Raw genomic sequence first — 6,784 nt, 5'->3', positions numbered from 1 at the left:
GAATATTTTAAGCACTATCACAATGTGTCATAACAGGATGCATATTGAGCAATTTTACTTTTATATACAAAAATTGTATTATAGAATATCAAGCTTAATATTATATTTATATTTTTTCAAAATCAGTACAATACATTTCAATAACCTTTTTTTTTACCATGTAATAAAACGTGTTAGCATCAAGTATCACAAAGAAATTTCATTTTTTTCAAATCAGTACAAGATCTCATTTTAAGTAAATTGTTCTACTTTAAAAAAAGTTTTGAACATCAAGAATGACAAAGCAATCTTTTACCAGCAGTACACATTTCATTAATTCTAGCTTTATACCCTTAAAACATTTGATCACAAACACACATTTCACCAAACACAGTACTACACATTAAATTTGAACTTTTTAAACATTCTTGAGGATCAAACAATTTATCATTAGCAGAGTATGTGTCAAAGGGCCTGAAAGTCCATCTCTTGCCCTGGTTTCATAATACTCCATTTTAAGTCAACTTCGACTGTGTTCGCATGGAAGTGTAAATCATAGGTAGGTACAAATGTACATGGAAATTAAGATTTGTGCAAAGACAAACCTCCACACCATCCACTTTGACAAGGACTTGAAGCCTCTTGGAGAAAGCCATTTTTCAGTCAGTTTCTACCAATTGTATGGTTGGGTATGGAGTATCAGCATCAAACTGTGAGAAGAAAAGAATATGTTAAACATATCAGTAAAACAATGCAACATCCATCAGAACTGAATAACTGGACCTGTATCAGAGTATTACAAAATGACAGTTTAACAAATTTCCTTTACTCATTGTTAGTCATATTTCTGCAATTTGCTAAAATCAAAGTAACTGTAAATATCAACAAATGTTGCATAAAATGCATGAAATTGTTTACAAGCTGGTTTCAGGTGAATACATGTTTTACCAATGATACAATTTGCGCATGAAAGGGCAAACCCAGACAGAAAATTAAGATATAACTCTTTATAAACTTTTTGAAGCAACAAAGTTGTAGTTGAGTGGATTGTCAATGGAGGGACAGAAACCACTCAGATTTCAATTCAAATATCTTCATTTGTGTTTTCGAAGATGAACAATAGTCTTACGGTTTGGAATGACGCAAGTAATTGATGACATCTTTTGTGAACTAAGCCTTTAAAGTGACAGCAGCCTAATAATCCACAGCAATCACAACTGAATATTTTTTTTTAACATTTAATTTATCCTTTTTCTGTTGTAATTTTTTGTCCTATAGCTTGTAATTACATTTCTTGTTCTAATTTTATTATTGTTTACTTTAATAAGTTTGAGAATGTTTTACTCTACATTAGACTTGTATTTTTTATAGACTAGTTTTTTTTTTTAGTTTGGACTAGTTTATTTCCTACAAAAATAACTATATTGTGATATATATCATTATCGTGAAATAAAATTATTCATATCGTGATAAGATTTTGGTCATATCGCCCAGCGCTAGATCATTTTCTAGGATATACTGTATGGAAACTAAGCACACATTTTCAACAAATGTATTTGTTGAGCACCTATACTTTTAATTAACAAAACTACCAGTCCTTAAAGTTTAGAAATCGATTATCACAAAACCGCTATGTTTTATGTCTATACCTGGTAGATCTTCTGCAAGCATCTCTTCTCTTGCTTCTTCGTAGATTTTGGCTAATGGAGCATTTCTTTGAACAAGCTCAAGCACCTTTGGCACAATAATGGTAAAGCCATCCTTGAAGCGCTGGCTGGCTGGCGCTGACAGTTGATGGAATGCATTCGGTCAACTTTATCACACAACTGAAAATAGACAGAAAGAGAAAGTTCATCATTTCACATGAACTAAAAATACTAAAAAAATAAAATAAAATCAGACATTTAATATTCTATGTGGCCTCTTTCATTGCCATTTCCCTTTAGTAATATCATTGTACAAATATTTCTAAGCTTGAATGCACATATATTTGTTCACCTGAGGGTTTAGAAAATTACAATGCTTTTAAAAAAGAGTTATAACTGTAAATGATAATTTTAGTATACATCAACATTCAATATTTATTTTAAGCAGAGAACTGATATAAAATCGGTGATGTCACTGGCCCCTGAGGGTGTTTTTAAGAAAGGGTATTTCTTAAGTATATCCTCCACAGTCATCCCACCTCTTATCTCGTTTCTTCGCCATGCAAAAGTTCGCTGCATTCGGTCTTTGACCACCAAGGTATCTAGTCGCATCTTGCTGTACTAGATATGCAGGACATTCACATGACGCTCAATAGAGGATGCATCCTCACCAATGACAGCAATCTCCTACTGGATCAAATATAAAAGTACAGAATAATAATAATTAAAATAATAATAAAAGTTTAACCTCAAAAATACATGTCATTCACTATTTCCTTACCTTAAATTTGTATGATCACAAAGAGAGATAATAAATTTAAAGCTGCACAATGAATTCAAATATTTCTCTTCTTTTTTTATTACATATTTTATTGCTATTGATGGCTTAATCAGGCTACTTGTCCGGTCAGGCAAGTAAAATTTCGTTCACTTGCCCCTTCAAAAAAAATACACTTGTCCCAGACAAGTGTAAGGCTCAATCCCAATTCACCCCTTGCCCCTACCCCTCGGCCCTACCCCTCCGTTTTGCGCGTTCCCGTGAAGGGGTAGGGCTGTCTCGATTCTCTTTTGGTTGGAGGGGTAGGGATAAGGGGAAGGGCCTTGTTTCAAGCCCTTGAAACGAAGATTTTTCAGGACCACACTTCAAACGAAGGGGTATGAGAAATGTACCTGCATACACCGGCTACAGAGGCAACATGACTGCCAATAATCATTTTCTTTATGTCACATTCAATCTTGTGTTCATATTTACGGTCATGTTCTTCAAAGAAACGGTTGCAAAAAAATCGTTAAAGTTCGTTAACAATATGACGCGTGTAAAAAGCAAAAGTTTGAAGCAAAGTGGACGCGCGAATGAGGCGAATTCGCGTCCAACGCGCCGCGCTAAACGCCTCATTCGCGCCGCAAGACCTCCAGACGCGCGTAAATGCGTCTTAACATTGAAATCACTCGCGCCAGACGCTCTATTCGCGTTTGGTGTGAACGCAGCATTAGGTGTCGAAGATATCGTCATCTCCGTTGTTTTCTGCATACTTCAGAAGAAAAATGCAAAAAAAAAAATAGCTGTAACTCACGCAAGACTACAGCTGACGACGGCATCTTGGAAGTTTGTAATAAACATTGGCGCATCTCCTGTGACGTAGGCGCTAGCGACGATGTATAATGACATGTAACGATGTAGTAGTGGTGTCCCATTTCTTAGGGGAATATTTTCACCCCTACGCCTTGACACTCAGTTTCAAGGGGCAAGGGTAAGGGGTAGGCGAAGGGGTATAAAATAGAATTGGGATTGGGCCTTAATGTTGAGCCCTATTATCGGCCACCCTGCATTCTAAGATATCGCCATCAGGCATAAAAGAAAAAAAAATCTATATCGGTCGACCACTAAACATAGGACAAATATAGTACACAATAGTCAATGTTATACTTGCATTTCTGTAGTCGAAGTCTGGTGTTGGGATTCTGCTGGCACTGGCTCTAGTGTTAGTGTTATCACATCCATCTCATATACAAATTTGTTGAACTTGGACTGTTTTTTAAAGGAGCCTTTAAATGAATGAGATTATGTTCTCTGTGTCCACCTCATTTTCTGAAAAAAAGAAAGAAAGAAAGAATGATCAATGTGAGCTTGAGGTTTTAACAGCAACAATAAAATCAATGTCTTTTTTTAATAATTTTTAAACTTTCAATGGAAATTCATCAGTATAAATTATTACTTTAATTTAGAAAAATACACTATAATAACTCGATATACACTCTCAGAAAAAAGGTACAAAGCTGTCACTGGGGCAGTACCCTAAAGGTACAAAAGCTAAAAGGTACCAATATGTACACTTGAAGTACTAGGCCAAATATGTACAGAGTAACGGTTACCTTTTTTCTGAGTGTATGATTAAAAGCAAACTTATTTAAAATAGCAGCTCAAAGACATTGATAAATGGTAAACAAACTTCACTCTCTGTTTTTGGAGGGGCTCGATGCTGACGCACGCCTCTATCTCCGAGCCCTCGCCTCATTTGACTCTGACAGGACTAACTTACTGACTCGTTAGGGAAAACCTTTCTTCGAAAATACTGAACTGACAAAACCAACGTATGGTTATTGCGTTTTAAACTTATTGTTATAACAATTAATTGTATTTTTAGCCATAAATTAAGATATAACTTTAGCATAACTTAACGTTAACTTACTCTACCGCGAGACCGCGCGGCCATAGAAACAGTTCAAACTCATCGCGTTTTGTGGCCTAACGTTACAGACACAATGTCAAGTGCACATAACTCGAAAGGGAACCAACGAATTTTCACAATACTTAACACTAAACATACCTCTGAATTTCTTTGCTTCGTCTTCGGTGATATTTATTCCGGCTTCTTTCAATTTCTGAAGATCCTCCGTCGACAGCGTCAGGAGTGAGACAGCCATCATGGAATAACCGTCGTTTTTTTGTGCACACAGTCCCTCCCAACTTCTTCTCGCGCATGAAGTCACTGCGCGGGCTACAATTCCATTGGCTGGTCAAATGCATATACTTTGAGGCAAATACTTTAATAATAAAATAAATACTTTGATGTATTTATTTTAACTCTAAATTAAAACTTAAAACTTAAAACTTATCTTACAAGTTAAAACAGCTATTATATTACACAGTTTAAAATTCAATAAAAAATACAGACCTACTTTATTGCATTTGCTTTATGTTTCAAACTTTTCTTGATGCTCTGCATAATCAATAAAAGGTCATGTGCTTGTGTACTGTTCAGAACCAGTGACAGTCAGTAAATATGTGGGCTATTAAATATATTTGGTTATTTTGTGCATCTCTTCTAAATAACCAACTCATGAACATGAATATCTTGCTCTGTTTAATCTATTTTGGGTGATTGACAATTATGTGTTCACTGAATTGTTGAGATCACTGTGGATGCAGAGCCTAATAAGCTTTTACCATTTCATACACTTTGGCTTCCTCCTTTTGTCACAGATTGTACCTTTGTTTGGGGATTAAATGGTCCAAACATGGACCCTCTGACAGTTGGAAACATATTTGTACCTTTTTTACCACTAAATGGTACATATTAGTACCCTAAGGTCTAACTATGACCCATTGAGGGTACAACTTCACCATTTGTACCCTAAGTGTTCACAAATGTACCCCAACCGTACCCTTTTTTCTGACAGTGTAGTTACATTTACAAGTAAACAACTTAAATTGTATAATGAGAACATCTTTGCGATTTCTTAACATTTGCATCCTATGTTTCACTTTACTTAAAGCCATCAATAGCCGCTTTCCGACCGGAGGAACCTTTTCACAGTTCCTAGAACTATTGGCTAAAGTACCCGGATGTCGGCGTGTTCGCACCGCAGGAACTAGGAACGATTTTAGTTCTAGGAACTCCATTTGGAGGAACTAATTTGGGTCCTACTTCAGTGTAGGGTCTAAACCAGCACTATAGGAACTACCCGTGACGTTAGTGTACGCTGATTAACCGAACGCACGCATTTTTAAAACAGCTAGAATGTAAACACACAGATTATAGCCTATATATTTACTCCAGAAACGAACTATACAAACATGGAAAACAGTGATAGATGGGTCTCTAAACCTTTATGCTGAAGAGAAAATCCAACGCAACTTTGAGGGGACCAAGCCAAACATGATTATGTATTTCTGCCCAGCTAGCAACACTGGACATCAACCACACGGCATAGGCTAATAACCTTTTATTCATATACTGTGTACTTTCTATAACAGTTCTATCTAATAACATAATAAACAGTACTGTTAGACAGATCGCTAACTAATAAACACAGAGAATGTGAGCATTGTTTGCTCTGGCGTTCTCAGCGCCGCCAAAATAAAGGTCTGTTGCGCCGTCAAAATAAAAGTCACCGTGCTTGTGTCACTCCCTTACCCCTCCTACCAGTTCCTATGGCCACTTGGCCAGTGCGAACGCAAACAACAGGGAGAGTAGTTCTTAGAACTGTTTAGAAGTGGACAGTTCCTAGAACTAAGTTCCTGTAACTACTTGGTCGGAAAGCGGCTAATGATGCATTTATAGAGCTTAGTAACTGTATTATCACTCGCAATAAGTATTTATAAGAACAACACGGCTATTAATAACAATATTTTAACTTATTTGACATAAATACATCTGAAAGTCATTGTAACTATAATATAATAACATTATAGCAATGCTGGTTCCATCTTTATAAATACATTCATGGAACCATACGACTGAGTAAGTAATACTTATAAATTATAGTGTATAATGGATTATGAGCATGCACACTGAAAAAGAAAATGCATGACATAAGTAACTACAAAAAATATAATATAAATGTAACTAACTGTTCTTATAATGCAGTATAGGTCTTAATGAGTCTTTATATTAATTAGTAAATGGAGCTATGATTCATTCTAAGCATAGTTTTCATAGAAAGTGTTACAGAAATTACTTGTGGGACTCCCGCAAAATATAAATGTTTAAAATTAAAATAGTTGTTACTCAATAAAAAAATTATAGTATCTCTGGTTGGCCACTTTACATGCAAGTCAGATGGTCTCTTCCTGTTTAAATGGCTAGTTCTTGGCCGGAGTTAGCTGCTATGTGGACCAGACTTTATGCTGATAGTCAAAAATCTGGCTACACGAG

General features: G+C 35.7%; 1 long non-coding RNA gene across 1 annotated transcript; it reads right to left on the bottom strand.

Annotated features, from left to right (window-relative positions):
* Positions 1–399: 399 nt before the first annotated feature.
* On the bottom strand, positions 400–2,301 carry LOC311302755. Its single transcript, XR_014629663.1, has 3 exons — positions 2,165–2,301; positions 1,629–1,805; positions 400–689 (listed from the first exon to the last, which is right to left on the bottom strand). It is a non-coding gene; the product is annotated as an uncharacterized lncRNA (long non-coding RNA).
* Positions 2,302–6,784: the final 4,483 nt, after the last annotated feature.

Source organism: Rutilus rutilus, assembly GCF_951802725.1.
Source record: "Rutilus rutilus genome assembly, chromosome: 13".
NCBI lineage: Eukaryota > Metazoa > Chordata > Actinopteri > Cypriniformes > Leuciscidae > Rutilus > Rutilus rutilus.
The sequence above is the reverse complement of the archived record's forward strand: the minus strand, read 5'-3'. Positions and strand labels throughout refer to the sequence as shown.